General features: G+C 36.0%; 1 non-coding gene across 1 annotated transcript; it reads left to right on the top strand.

The window, feature by feature from the left end:
- The first annotated feature begins 14,352 nt into the window (after window positions 1–14,352).
- LOC114610115 lies at window positions 14,353–14,485 on the top strand. Its single transcript, XR_003709641.1, has one exon. It is a non-coding gene; the product is annotated as a small nucleolar RNA SNORA17 (small nucleolar RNA).
- The last annotated feature ends 1,303 nt before the right edge of the window (window positions 14,486–15,788 follow it).

Raw genomic sequence — 15,788 nt, 5'->3', positions numbered from 1 at the left:
CCCCCCCAAGCTTGGAAGATTTAATGCCTGATACCTGAAGATATTTTTTCAACCCAAGGGAAACACAGAGAGAGAGAGGGGGGGGGATGTAAATCTGCAGATGTGATTGATGAAACAGGATGCTCAAAGAGTATGCACTATGTATGGTCATGAGAAACATCACATATGCAGGCATGCTAACTATGGTCTGACATTTAAATGAGAAATCAACTTTAAGTGTGTAAGACACAGATGTCATGATTTACTTGTTATGGCAGTAGATTATTATCTCATCTAATTATTAAAAATCATCTGTCTCTAGCCATAGAGATATTTTGAGTTCTGGGGAAAGACAAACATGAGAACTATTATTTATCCATTCAAAGTAACTTGATATGAATAATTAGAGAGACAGAATTTTTTTCCATCATCAGCTCTCATGACTTTAGCCCTGACTTGTTTAACTAGAGTACCTAGCCACTAGGTGACAATTCACAATGAATCCTGTCCTTCTTCAAGAGCCATTTCTGATCATCTGTTTTGAAAGTGAGTGAGATACTTGGCTAAGTTCTTTACCAACATGTTCTAAAAATTGTCTGTTTCTTTCTCAGATAAAAACAGCTTTTTAAATTATTTCCCATGGTCCATATGCTGAATGAAAGTTTTAATTTCATGATGCAGACAGCTATCTTCTTTGATATGCTGAAGTCACAATGTTGGGTTGGAGATGTAATAATATGATAATCATCACTGTCCTCGGGCAGCTTATTATGGAGTGTGAACCACAGACACAGCTGTTTAAGTAATTATTTCTCCATTAGAGTTATGTAAAAATTCTTATAAAATTACAGACATGTGAGCAATTAATTTCCCTGGAGCACTCTGTTAAAATATGTAAGAAAATGAATCCTGGTGAAGGAAGATTATTTAATTTAAAAAAAAATAAAAAAGAAAAGAAATTGCTTGCACAATGACAGACAACCAAACAAATCAGAAGTGCTCAAGAACAACTCAAACATGTTGGTTTAAAGAGAAAACACAAGCAGAGAAACACAGGTGCCATTTTCCAACCATAATCTGTGACACCCAGAACTGTAGCTATCAGACAAAAATCAACTCTAACTCTTCCTTGCCCTGTACTGCCTCTGCAATGAATAGCTTATTATCTCAGACCAATGCCATCATCTCAGCCCAACCATTATTTCTCAATTGCAATATTTTAATAACACTACCTAACATATGAGCATCTTTCTCCTACCCAGCCTTCTCCTATTTTTCCATCAATTCTCTATATTTGCAGAAGAATTTCTTGAATCAGTCAAAATGCATAATACTTTGTTCCTTGAGATGTACAAGTACTCTTATTGTCCATTAAAGAGTATGTTGAAATGAGTTGTAAGGTCATGCTCTCTGAAGTTTGGTTACTTGCTAAGCATCAACGTGGTTGTGATGCAAATTTGTCTCACCTCCTTGCTAAGCTGTAACCAAGACTATCATCTATCTCATCTGTCCCATGCCCTTCTTCATGCTTTTCCCTCTGCATTGAGAAGTCTATTTCTAGCCCACTGCCACTCCACAGTCTTTGGTTTAATTAGTTCTTACATGACTTTCACTTGTGATGCACCAAATTCTAACTACATGCCATGGGACCAGTTAGTTCCCATTAAAGCAAGTGCTAGCTATAGCTTTTTTTTCTGTAGTCAGATTAATTTACTTAAAAATGGGATTGAGGGAACAAGCAAGTTTTATAGAACAAACAATATGTTCCATTGCTAAGGACAGTATGACAATTCTAAATTTGAATGCCCCCCAATAATGCAGCTTCAAAATACATAGAGCAATTTCTTTAATTGTTTGAAAGCTGGTCTGAGGTTTAGTAAGCACCCTTTTGAAAACCATAAACAATTTAAGTCAGGGAATAAGACTGATCAAATGTAGCATATCTAGTTTGCTCTTAAATTTACATGTTCTTGCTACTTGTTCAACAGAGGCATCCAAATTTTCATAGGCCGCCTTCTCTTCCCCCACTAGAACTTTCTAAATAGTACAAATGTTCTTCAGCTACTGCCTAATTGGAGTAGTTGCTAGCCACATGTGGCTCTTATGGGTTTGAAATGTGTCCAGTGCAACTGCTAAATGTTTAATGGTATTTCATTTTGATTAATTTAAGTATAAAGAACTAGCTATAGTTAGAGGTCAATGCCACTTGAAATTAACTCAAAGAGCATTGTTAAATGCCCCATTACTCCTTTTTATTCTCCTTTGAAAGGACTCATTAAACTTTCACTCAATATTCAAAGAATATATCTAGTGTGTCCTGATCTCTTTCAGATATTCACATCAAGCCTAAATCCAGAGGTTTTACCATTTATTCTGGCTTCCTTTAAAACACTAATTCTGTGGCTGGAGAGATGGCTCACTGGATAAAGCACTTGCTGGAAAAGCATGAAGACCGGATCCTTACCATCCACAGGATACCCATGGCAGGCATAGCAGCCCACCTGTAATTTTAAGTGCTTAGAAGGAGGGCCTATAGATCCCAGGGCCAGATGGCTAGTTAAATTAGCTGAACTAGCAGAACTGGTGGGCTCCAGGTTCAGCAAGACATCTTACCTCAAAAATTAAAGCGTAGAGGGGTCAAGAAAGATGCCAGGCATCAGCCTCCAGCCTACACACACACACACACACACACACACACACACACACACACACCATATATGTACGAAAACAAATAAGGCAAAAACTTAAAAATACCCTCCAAGTGTTTTTTCTCTCTTGATCCCAGGGAATTTGGAATCTAACTTAAAACAGGAAGTGACAGAAACTCCATATTTACTGATTACCTGATTTATTATTTGGTTACTTCCTCATACCTAATGGGATACTAATAGGAATTTCAAGGGTGGGGCGGAAATGGTACTCCATTAGATTGTGAAACCATGTTGAAGGTTCTTCTTCATGTTGGACACCAGGAGTTTGTCAGAGTAATATTAGATCAGATCTTTGTTTTTAAGACACGCTTGAAGCTGGAGAGTTCTATTGCTTTTCACGAACTAAATGAAACTTAAAGACATGTTTAAGAGTTAAAAATTTTTGATATTGCTGTAACTACGAAACGGGTTGATAGAAGAGACATATTTTCTGAAACACAAATCCACTCACGTCACTCTTTTACCCTCAGTTCTTCAGTAGTTTCTCTGGACTTTTAGTATAAAGTTCAGCAAAAATCGGTGCATCAGTGGTCTGTATGGCTCTGTATGACTCCTCAGACTCTGTTCTGATCACGTGCCTGCCATTTTTCTCTCCCCCACAACCTGCTGTTTAATGTGCTGAAGCCAAATAGAACTCTGTTCTTATGTTTTCCATAACACAAGCATGCTGCTGTCCCAGGACCTTGGTACCTCTGCTTTGTAGGCAGAGAATGATTTACTGATAGATATGTAAGTTAGGACACAGACCCAGTTAAGATTCCCTACTTTCAGGTTAAGTTAGCTTGTGTCAGGCTGACATAAAACTAAAAGACCAAAATAGAATAAAATGTATATTTAAGATTTTGTTTTCAAAATGCCAACATAATGGATCATGTAAATGCTTAAAAATGAGAAAGACCAAAAATATGCTGGTAGTAATAAAGAAATGAAAGGATCACATAGGCATAGATACAAATAAATATAATTATACACTGTTTACTACATATAAGCCTATGATAAGCAATTTTAAATTCAAATAGAGGACTTACTAGCAATAGTAACATATATATGTAATATTTATCATATATCATATATGATAGAATTCTATCTATAACAACACTCAACACTATTATCATTCCCAGTTTTGTTTCTGTTTTACTATACTTGTCATTTCCACATATGTGTTCGCATTTGTGTCAAATTCTCTTTGTTTATTGCCTTTCCATAAATTTGACCTGACTAACGCTGGAAGTTCATTAGTCATATGTACTAGACTCTCTATTAGACCAGTGCCTAGCACAGGGTGGGCTTCTAATAAGCAGCTTAGCAAACCAGTGACCTAAGTTCCTTGTGTTCTCATGGAGACTTAAAAATCTGTTCTCTTTCCTGCCCAGCACCACAAGATCACTTTAAATCCTTGATTTTGCAGACTGTATTCAAAATGAGGCAGGGAAATGAAACAGGAGTAGATTTCTTCAGTTTCCAAGAAAAGCCTTAAATTAAATCATATTCTACTTTTTTGTCTCACAAAATAATGTGAGAGCAGTTTTGCATATAGACTAAAACAAGTGACTCCCAGTCCCAAGTTAGAAATTTTTGGGTTATACAATGGAAGCAATCCCATTAAATGTGAAAATTAGCGTTGTAAGGATCATTTCTTTCCAGATAAAAATAGAACTACTATTAAAGTCTCATAGAAAGCATACTCCTAATAAGAATTCTACCAACAGAGCCTTCAAAAAGGATTCAAGGAAGCTACTCCACATCACTTCAACGTAAATAACCATTAATGTCTACCTTTCAACATTCTAATGAGCTGTATTAAGATTCTCTTCAAGAAATGATACACTTAACTTTCTGAAAGAAGGACATTGCATGAAAAGAATCTTATTTCCCCTCATATCACACCATGTGAAATTTCTTTTCATTCAGAACATGGAAAATAGGTAACGCAGGTAGATAACTTAAGAGAGATGATTTATAACTCACTTCCACAAAGACATAGACAATAATCTCAGTCAATTCCCAGTTGAAAGCTAGGATGGCAGATCCAGTCTTTCCAGGTCCAGTCTACTGTCGTGACTTCACTCAGGTAGCACAGATTGTAGCCTTGCTTAAGTGAGCAGGTGAATCTGGATGGAAATATGCAAGAGGAAGATGGTGTTGAGCAGATCCAAGGTGTGGCCATCAGAAAGCAAACTAAGACTAAACCAATTCAGAAGTTGAAATGAATAAAGGGTTTGCCTACTCATGAAAATACTTGCCCTGTGGGGGACAGTTAGTTTTTCCAAAGAAAATAGACCAGTTTGCTGCAAATGGACTGGTTGACTTTTGTTTTATGTCTGTTCTGATTTTTATTTTCTTTTATTTTTGAAGGAGGTGTGCTATTTATTACAATAGCTTAGTAAGTAGCCACTTCTAATGGACAAGTAAGTCACCAGTGAGCATAAGAGCCTTGTGCTTCTCAGTATAATATCAGTTAAACTTAAGGCCATTCATTCATCGGTTAATCTAAGACCCAGAGCCTGGAAAATAATTCTACACTAAAAAAAGAAAGAAAGAAACCTGGGGTAGTGGTGCAGCATGCCTTTAATCCTAGTACTTGGGAGACAAAGGCAAGCAGATCTCTCTGAGGTGAAGGGCAGCCTGGTCTCCAGAGCTAGAGCCAGGTCAGCCAGAGCTACATAAACAAACACTGTCTCAGGATTAAAAGCAAGCAAGCAAACAAACAAACAAACAGGTTACGTTCTGATGACAGAGGTGCCACTTTAGTATGCTCTACTATCACCAGCCCCCCTGACATAACTTTTTTGAAATTACACCTCACAAAATAATTTTAGAAACAAAGCATAATAATTTCTATTCAACATTGTTTATGTTATAAAACTACAAATGCAATGTATAGAAGTAAACAAAAAATTTAAAAGAATCCTAACTACTTGCATAAACTATGATTTTGCTATTAGAGACTTGGTAAGGAACTACTGAAAAATACTTTATATTATGAAGTAAATATAGCAAAACATGATATAACATCATTGAAAAGTAATTGTAGTTCTGGACAACATTGACAAAGTTTAAGAGATAAATTTTAAAATAAAAACCACTTATACTATCACCAAAAATAAAGTATACTCACAGAATATTCAGCACTGAGACTTAGCCCTAATGAAAAGTGTTGGTACAGTGGTAATGAACTGTAGAGTAGATTCACTTACAGTGATAAATTAGCCACTTTAATGAGGGAGGTAGTGCATGTATGTGGATAAATTATATTGGGAATTCCCTGTACTTTCTTTTCAACTTCCCTGCAAAACCCAAAAGTACTCCTTTTTAAAAAAAAAAATCAATTAAAAGAATTCAAATTCATAGAAGAGTGTTCTTTGGAATAGCTATATAAAAGGTAGCATTTGATCATCCCCATCTTCAATTTAAAACAATTAATTCTACTAGTGTGCTCTTTAGGGAGACAGAAACATATTAAAATGACTTTTAAACAGGAATATGAAAAAGTGTTTTTGAGAAGGGATACTGTTATAAAGGAAAGACATGAGTTACAATAATAGCAAATAGTTTCAACCAAAATGCAAATAGAAATTTTATGACTCGATATGAGACTACCTAGATATGAAAATGAGATAAGAACCTGAGATGCAATACATAATAAATAATAATGACACATACATAAGGCAAATGCAAATGTAAAACCATGTCAATGACAGGAGAGATTGCTCTGGTTAAGAATGCCTGCCGCTCTTACAGACAACAGAATTTTGTTCCTAGCATCCACGTGGTGTCTTCCAACCATCTATAAATCCAGTACTGTGTTATCCAACATCCTCTTTTGGTCTCCAAAGACAATGTACATGCAAGTGCCACACTTACATACATGCAGTCTGCACTCACACCCAAAATAAAATTAAATTAAATGCTAAAAAATAAAACCCCTCAAGTTACCCACACAAGATCAAACCATTCAATATTCCACCATGGAGGCTGTTCTCATCACTAGCTAAGGATCTATTGACAGTTGATAGGTTCTAGGAGAATTGGTTTTCTTTAAAGGTGTGACCCTTTGTAAGTCAACCAGGCTTGAGTGGATGACAAATTGCACTGTTAGGAGTGGATGGAGGTGAGATTGAATCTGGAATGAGTTCCAAGAGGAGTGAGGGATGAATATGATTAGAAGGCATATGATTATATGTATGTATGTATGTATGTATGTATGTATGTATGTATGTATTATGTAATTCTAAAAGACTGAAGAATAGTTTATTAAATAAAAATTTTCAAGGATCTAGTAAGTCAAAATGTTATATTAAATATTCCTAGTGCAAAGGACCTATGAATGCGTTATGCTATTTTTAGTATGCTTAAGATGTATTTTCAAATTTTATTAAAGACTCTTAGATAAAGAAAAAAAAATTTTCAAGGAAAAGAACTGTATCAAGTGCAAATTCACAAAAGTTAGCATCAGTACAAATGATAGCCTACAACCTACCACATCTTGACAAAAGCATAACACAATAAAAAACTCTCCCTCCCTACTAGTCTACATGAATTTGATTTAAAAATATTGAGAAATTGCTGACCAATGGTTAAGCAATATGTATTTAAGTTGACCATAAACATTGTTTAAGAAGTTGATTTTCCACTATTAAATATAGACCCAAGAAATTGATGCACAGAGTGATATGTAAAAGTGTGTGTAGATATTCTATGAACCTAAAATAGGCAAATGTTTACCAACAGCAAAATGGCTAACTACACCTTGGTAAGTTTATCAAATGGAATACTAAAGAGTAATAGGAATAAGTCATCAGAAGAAATCTATTAACACGATTTCAAAATAAGTAAAACACCATGATCAAAAGCAGATTGGGAGGAAAAGATTTATATCAGGCTAAAAATTCTCTGATCACTGTTCATCACCGAGGGAAGTCAGTGATGAACTCAATGCAGAAACCCGTAGGTGGGAACTGATGGAGAAGCCATGGAGGAACACCACTTACTGTATTGATGGCCATTGCTTGCTCAGTCTGCTTTATTCTATATCCCTGGGATATCTGCGCATGACTGTCATCTCCCACAGTAGACTGGGCCCTCTCATATAAATCATGAATCAAGAATATGCCCTATAGGTATGCCTACAGTGTGTATGTGGAGGAACTTTCTCAGTTGTGGTTCCTATTCCCAAGTAACTCGATCTTAAATCAAGTTGACAAAAATTAACTTTAATTTAAAAGAAATGATCAGGACAAAAATAAAAATGACTTATTATACAAAGCACCTGAAGACGAATTGCATCTTAATGTAGACAAGCAGTTATTAATTATTAATCATGAAAAGGCAATAGAGGGGCTTCTAAGATTCTGTTACTATTTTATTACTTTATTCAGGAAACAGGACCAACAAACATTTTATTTGTGTCTTTCTGTTTTGTGTTGTTTTTGGAAAAAATGCTAATTTAACAATGATAGCATACTTAAGAAAACAGGTTTTTTTAGGTATTGAGGGATTCTATAGACAGACTGGAGATGGGGAGGGGGAGGGGGAGTGGGAGGGGCAAGGGGGAGGGAGGGGAAGAGGGAGCGCCACAAAAACTTTGACCTGCAATCTGTCCTCCCTGAAAGACATACTAGGGCATTGGTGGTACAGAACTTGTGGCCTTGGTAAAGCCATGACTGGTCCAACTTATAGCTTATGCCACAAGAAGTCAACCCTTGACACTGCCTTGATGTCCAAGACAAGAGGCAGGACAGCCTGGAGACCCAAGATAGAACTAAACATGACTGGTGCCAGATAAGAAAAAAAATCAATGAAATAATTCCTAATGATATTCCTCTATACTCATAGATCAGTGCCTAGTCCAATTATCATCAGAGAGGCATCATCCATTAACCAATGGGAACAGATACAGAGGCTCACAGCTAAACACGAAGTAGAACCAGGGGAACCTCACAAAAGAGGACAAAGAAAGATTGTAGAAGTCAGAGTCAAAGACACCAAGAAAACATGGCCCACATGGTCCATAGAATATACTAAGCAGGGATCGTAGGGTCCTCACAGAGACTGAAGAACAAACAGGAATGCTGGATGGGTCTGTGCTAGGTCCTCTGCGCATACTTCATAATTATGCTTTATGTAGCTTGGTGGTTTTGTAGACCTTCCAACAGTGGGGGTAGAGGGTGTCTGTCTCTTTTGTTTGTGCTTGGGGACCCTTTTTCTCCTACTGGCTTGCCTCATCCAGGCATGATAATGAGGGTTTATGCCTAGTATTATTATATCTTGTTAAGTCATTTGTGGTAGCTATCCCCAGGAGGAATGCTTTGTGTTGTTGTTGGTTGTTGTTGGGAATCAGAGGAGGAGTTGATATGGGGGAGAGGGGAGGTGGTAGAAGAAGGCAATGGGAAGAATGGTGGGAAGAGAAACTGCAGTTGGGGTGTTTTCTATCAGAGAAGAATAAAGTTAAAAAGAAGAAACACAAAATGAGATAGGTAAAATTATATATATATATATATATATATATATATATATATATATATATGTGTGTGTGTGTGTGTGTGTGTGTGTGTTTTAAAGTTTATATTTATATATATATATGTTTTAAAGTTTTATCAGAGAATATAAAATTAATATTTTATTTATATATGCATATATATACAAATATGCACATAGTAAAGAAGAGCAAGAACTTTCTGCTAAATTGTATTGGACATAGGCAAAAACGCTTTCAAATAAAAATGTATACAGATGCAATTGTTATTAGACAAAAGTCTAAATCTAAGAAGATCAACGTCGAATTCAAAAAACTGAAATAAAATAGAAACTCCAAGGCCTAATCAGTATACATAAAGTCTAAAACTAATAAAGCAAAATAGTCATTGAATTTTTTCAAAATTAGACAAAACCATTTCAACATTCACATAGAATAGTAAATGGTGAAAAATGAACAGCAAATAATCAAATAGAAAGAGTAAAGGACTATTTGGATGACAAGTCATTTAAATGATTCTAAGGTCTTACCAGATGGTAAATACAATCAGACTGGAAATCTGAAATTTTGGGAGGGGTCTATAGGTTCAAGACCAGCTAGATTTAGTAGTGAGGCTCTGGGGTACGTGTAAAGTCAAACTATCGAGTTGAGGCCAGTGGGTTCACAACCCAGCACTCTACAAACTGAGATGATTTCAAATTTAAGGCCAGCCTAGCTACAAAAACAAACCCTGTCCAAATAAAACTATGATATTACTAACATAAATCAGGTTTAGTTAATAAAAGTAAAGCAGTTAAACCTAACAGATCTTTAGAGGACATCATACGACATCCATGCCTGACATAAATGAGACAGAAATATTTACTCTTTGCTATAGCAGAGCTGGATTGTTTTCTCTTTGAATCTCAAATTATGGCATTTAAAGGTAAACATTTTAACTCAATAAAAATAAAAGTGGACAATAAAAATTCAAATGGATTTTTAATCATAAAAAGAATAAAGTATTGAAAAGGAAATCAAAGTCTACGTTTAAACTAGGGTATCTGAAAAGCTATATCAAAGAAAGAAAATGATTTTTTTTTTATTTAGCTTGACATCACAAAACTGAAAAGGAAAAAGTTGAGAAATTGTTTTATTAAAGCCAAGAGTCTCCAGGTCGGTACTGAGAATATGGAGGGGCTACTGCTTCGCTATGGGTCCCTACTGTATACTGTAGAACTATTAGTCACATTCTTGGCCCCACCACTAGACTCCATTTGATAGATTTACCCTCTCTCCCATCAAAGAGAATATTTCCAATCATTGCCACTATTATATCTGTAGGCATAGTTTGGCTGACAGGTCAGTGTTGTAGCTCATAGGTTCCAAAGCTGGACAAGATTGCTGATAACTTTTCACCCTAAAAGCTTGCATAGTATCTCCAGCACTTTATTAATAGTCATCAAGGAAGATGCTTCCAGCTTAGTTTCAAGTTCATTTCTCTGTTCTTTATCCAAAATCTATGTTATCATCAGTCAAAGGGGTTCTTATCATGGAGTCCTGTTGGATAAGTGTGGGGCTTTGAATGAGACTGGTGCCACAGGCTATATTTGAGTACTTGGTCCATAGCTGTTGGAGCTGTTTATGAAAGATTATGAGGCCTTGGAGGAGGTGTGTCACCAGGGGAGGGTTTTGTGGTTTAAAGACTCATACTTTTCACAGTGTTCTCTCTGTTTTCTGTTTGTGAGCTGAGATGTGGGCTCTCAGCTACCAGTCAACAGCCATATCTGCCTGCCATGTTCATTGCCATGATGGTAATGGATTCTATCCCTTCGGACTGTAATCCCAAAATGGACACTTCTATAAATTGCCTTGATCATGTTGTTTTATTATAACAATATGAAAATAACTAACACAGCAACCAAGAGTAGTCGCATTAGCCTTTATTGTTTTGAAAGCTACCAGGAGTTCCTTGGTCAACAACTAATTGGAAAATATCCTATACCTAGCACTTGGGTTTTTGTTTAAGTAGTTCTATATGAAAACTGAGGGTACTGGTGTGGTAAACCATGGATTTATCAGATTAAATTTACTAACATTTTTATGATTTCTACAATGAATCATAATTTACTCAATTTTTGATTCTTTCATTTTAATTTTCTGTTGCATAACTCAGATCAATCAGGATTAAATGACTTGTCTGGGAGCATACTTTTTTTTATAAGCAGTACTACTTTGAGTTTAATTTAGTTTTAATGTAGTTATAATGTATAAGTGATTTTAAAACAATTCATCTTGGAAAGTTGGTGTGGTGGGTACGTAGTTACTCTCTAGCACTTGCAAAGTTCATGCAGGAAGACCAAAAATCTCAAGAAAGCCTGAGCTATGAAGTGAATTTGAGGCCATCCTGAATTGTGAGAGACAAGTGCCAATTCATTCACAAAAGCCAACCAATCACAATTGTAGTATATTTCTACACGGACATGATAAAGCCCAATGACCTTGGAATGTTGTATTTTAGGGCTTAAAAGGAAACAAACACACAAACAAACAAAATCATTGTGCCCAGTAAAGTCTACCTTCATACTTTCAGGCTCAAAGAAAAAACAAAAGTTCCCGAACATATGCACAAAGTAAGACAATTCATGACCTTTAATGGAGAATTGCCTAGCATAATTACAGGAATCATGCATTAGAAAGAGGAAGATTAAAGCAACCACAAGAGCAGAGGAAATGATAAATCTCATTAGAACAGTAGAAGAAGAAATAAAAGTTAAATGGTTCAATGGTAGAAAAGCAAATAAACAGAAGATAGTAACTATCACACCCCTATAAATAATAACCATGAATTAAAATGGTCTTAATTTTCCAGTTAAAATACAGAGTGAATGATCGAATTCAACACTCTGAAAAGAAAATTGTCCCATGAAGAAGAAAGCCATACACAAATGGAAAGTCAAAGCATTTGCAGTGTTCTTAGCTGCTCACGTATCACTCATACACATGAATACTGTGTACACTCCCATGAGCTACAAAGTCGAGTGAGACAAGAATCTGAGCTGTTTTATAGATTAATAATTTTTTGTTCCTTTGCTCCAAGGAATACACTTATTACATGTGGCTAGAGATGAGACGTTTGCTCATGGGTATTATATTTTCTTCCTTACAAAGAAATTCATAGCATCACTTATATAACTTGTCTCATGAAATAATATAGAATTTAATAACGTTAAACAAGGCTGAATATACTTTTTAGTTGAAGTCAAAATTATTCACAAATAATTGGATTAGAATTCGTCTTATTATTCACACAGCGATAGGATTTAGAAAAATGAATTCTCTTGGAGTTGTGTGTTTATATTTCTACAATCTACCAGCAATATATATACTTCCATATTTTACTTAACCTGTATTAGGTTTTCACATTTCCTTTAAAAAACATATCAAACAAACAAACAGCAAAAAAATAAAACCAGTGGCTATTAACACATAGTGTTGTTTTTAAGACTGAATTATGCAAATAAAATTGAAGATAATATTTAAGTATAGGTAGGATCAAAACAAATGTACTTCGGATATTTTATTCTGAAAATAAAGCCTGTCCATTTTAAAATAAAGTACTTCAACTTTTACCTAACTTTAGTCAATAGCATTACCACTGTCAAACTATCACAATTATCACGGAGTGGTGCAGTTTGAAGAAGAGAAATTAAATCCTAAGAAATCTTGAAATCGCACTTTCATAGTCTCTCATTTAAGCTCTTTCTTTTACTTATACACTACAATTTATTAGTAGAAATTTTGAAACTGCCCATGATTTTATTTACCTAGAAAAGAGAAATAATAACCCCTGATTGCTAATACTTTAGTAAATAATGTTTATGCATATATATAAAGAAAAAACAAAATGTGGCACAATTTCTCCGATATACATGTAGAGGTCATGAAATTAAAGGGAGAACGATTTGAGAAAAGGGGATCTGAAAATGGAAGAGTGGGGAGTGGAGACAAGAATGTGTAATAGGACCAATATGAGCCAAGGACACAATGCAGAAGATGCTTGAAATAAATCTCATAAGTTTTTTCCTTCCCACACTTTGTCAAAATTTTGTTTTCCAAAATACAACTGTCTTTTTAATCATAGAAAAGAAATAAACATTCTACAATCCTGTGGAAAAGGAGAAACGGTAGCACAATTCCATTTGGCTAGACTTAACATCTTTCTCACCACAAGCTCTGATCTCTATCTCTATTTACCAAACATGCAGATTTACCTAGTTACCACCACTTGGAATATTGTTTTATATCTGCCTTTTTACATTGACAGTTTCTATGCTGTTACTTGTGCAATAATTTACTAACCTATCTGTCTTCATTGAATGATTAGGGTTATTATAATAAATAATATTGCAGCAAAAACAACTTTCCACATGAAGCTTATTAATTTTTTACAATGCGTATACACTAATACAGTCATAAAAAGAAACAATGGAAACAAAGACATGAGGAAACTGGTAAAAAGGCCATCAACTCTCACTGGGGTTATAACATTAAAATGAAGCATTATGGGATTGTTGTGGGGAGAATGAGTTCCAGCTGCAGGAGACACTATGAGAAGAGGCTGCTTCAGGAGACGGTAATGGAAGCTCCAGCTCTTCCTTAACAATGTGCTGTATGAAATAAAACTCAAATAGCCACTAGGAACTAGAAATTTTGCGCATTCACTATAAAATAAGGATTTGCAAAATGATGAATTTTTATTCTTGTGCTCCAGAGTATTTTGCCAGTCACTGATAAAAGTCTGCAGAGAACATGAGCTGCTACCAAAGTGTTCAAATCTTACCATATCGGATGGACCTGTTTACCAAATGATTCATTTTGAATAACTTTATACCTCTGGCGATGAAGAGTTTTATAAAGAAATTAAATCTCTTTGGCAAGGTATGCAGCTTAACTTCTGTCTCTTTATAGTAGATTTTTATACCACCCATGCCCAGTTACCCACCAGATCAAAAGTCATGACATATGTGGGTCCTTCCAACATTGCCTCTGACTGACTCTATGGCCATCTCTAGACTCTCAGATAATTGAACAGAAACGTAATAAATATTTTTACATGAGGATCTCTTGAACGATTCATGTGCTTCATAAAAATAGAAGTACCTCCAATCCGTCTCAAAATGCATAGTTAAATGCCTACAGGAACTAACTGCTCTTAGAGTCATTCTGGGTGTGGGTGCTGTGTCACATGTGTGTTAGTAAGTAGCAGAGAGAAGAGAGGCTATGTCTAAACTCAATTTTTTGAATCCATGAATACCAAAATGATTAGTAGCCTAACATTCCTAAATAAAACCAAGCCTGAGATGACCACCAGTCCAGCACCACACAGTTCCCAAAGGGGCTCCCAGGACGGGGAGTGAGCTAAAGAATAGAAGAAGCCTGCCTGGGACTGAAGGCTCCAGGGTTGGAGTGAGTCTAAGACAGACAATCCTTACATGGGGCCACTCAGGTTGGGTAGGCAAGTAGCAAGTCTGAGACAACCACCACACCACCACAGTGGCACCATGGCAGATGGGTAGGAAGGTAGTCTGAGATGACTACCAGTCCAGCACCAGGTAGGGTTGCTGGGGGCAGGATGAGGTGGACCATGCCCAAGTTGACCCCTGCCCGGTGCCATAACACAGGAGCAGAGCACTCCTGAGTCTTCTCCTGAGATGACCTGAGACACTCAGAGACCCCTGAGCATCACAAAGAGGAGCAAGTAAGTGGTGGAGAAATGAAAGAGAAAGAGAAAAAGAAAGATGTGAGCACAATGAAGAGCAGCGAAACTGAAGACTCAAAGATAGTGAGAGCCTGATGTGTGTAGTCGGTGATGCCACCTAGGACCATGGTGGGGGTCTAGGCAGTGCTGCCCTTGAGGATATGAGAGCAGGAGAACCTGCAGGCTGACCGGCTCAAATTCCTTTCAGGCCCAGATCTTGGGCTTTCAATTGGCCCCTCCCAACATCTAAGTCATTGGGGAATAGCTGAAGTGCATGAAGGAGCCATTCTTACAGATCCAAAACTACAGGATCTCCATGACGCAGGGTAACAGCTGGATATCTGAGAGGAGTCCCACTGAGATTCTGGTATTGATAGATTAGCAGAAGCCAGAGGCCTCCTAGTAGATGAACAAGTCATTGCAGTGATCATTTGCAGGCAAGGAAGTATGGACATAGTAAGGCATTAATATCTCCAAGATGAACTAGTTGTGATGCAAAATTTATTTCAGTGGGAATTCCCTCTCCTGGACTCACACTTTATTCCTACAAAATTTCCCTGACATTTTCTTCTTACTTTCTCATTCACGTCTGCTAGTTTACATTATAAGGAATCTCTTTTATAGTAGTTGAATTTCATACATCTTGGTAAAGGAGCTTTAAGAAAGAGAAAGAGTTATAAATACAAGTTTGCTAAAGCTTTGGAAGGAAGCCTGAATCTTATATGAGGTTCCATTGATTCTCTGGTTTTTATTTTTAAGAAATATTTTATTCATAAATTTTAGGTTATACATGAAAAGGATTTCTCTAGACCTCTGGGATATCATATTTTTAGAAATGGATATATATATATATATATATATATATATATATATATATATATAT

This window comes from Grammomys surdaster, unplaced genomic scaffold, assembly GCF_004785775.1.
Source record: "Grammomys surdaster isolate TR1022 unplaced genomic scaffold, NIH_TR_1.0 126028, whole genome shotgun sequence".
Classification (NCBI taxonomy): domain Eukaryota; kingdom Metazoa; phylum Chordata; class Mammalia; order Rodentia; family Muridae; genus Grammomys; species Grammomys surdaster.
The sequence above is the reverse complement of the archived record's forward strand: the minus strand, read 5'-3'. Positions and strand labels throughout refer to the sequence as shown.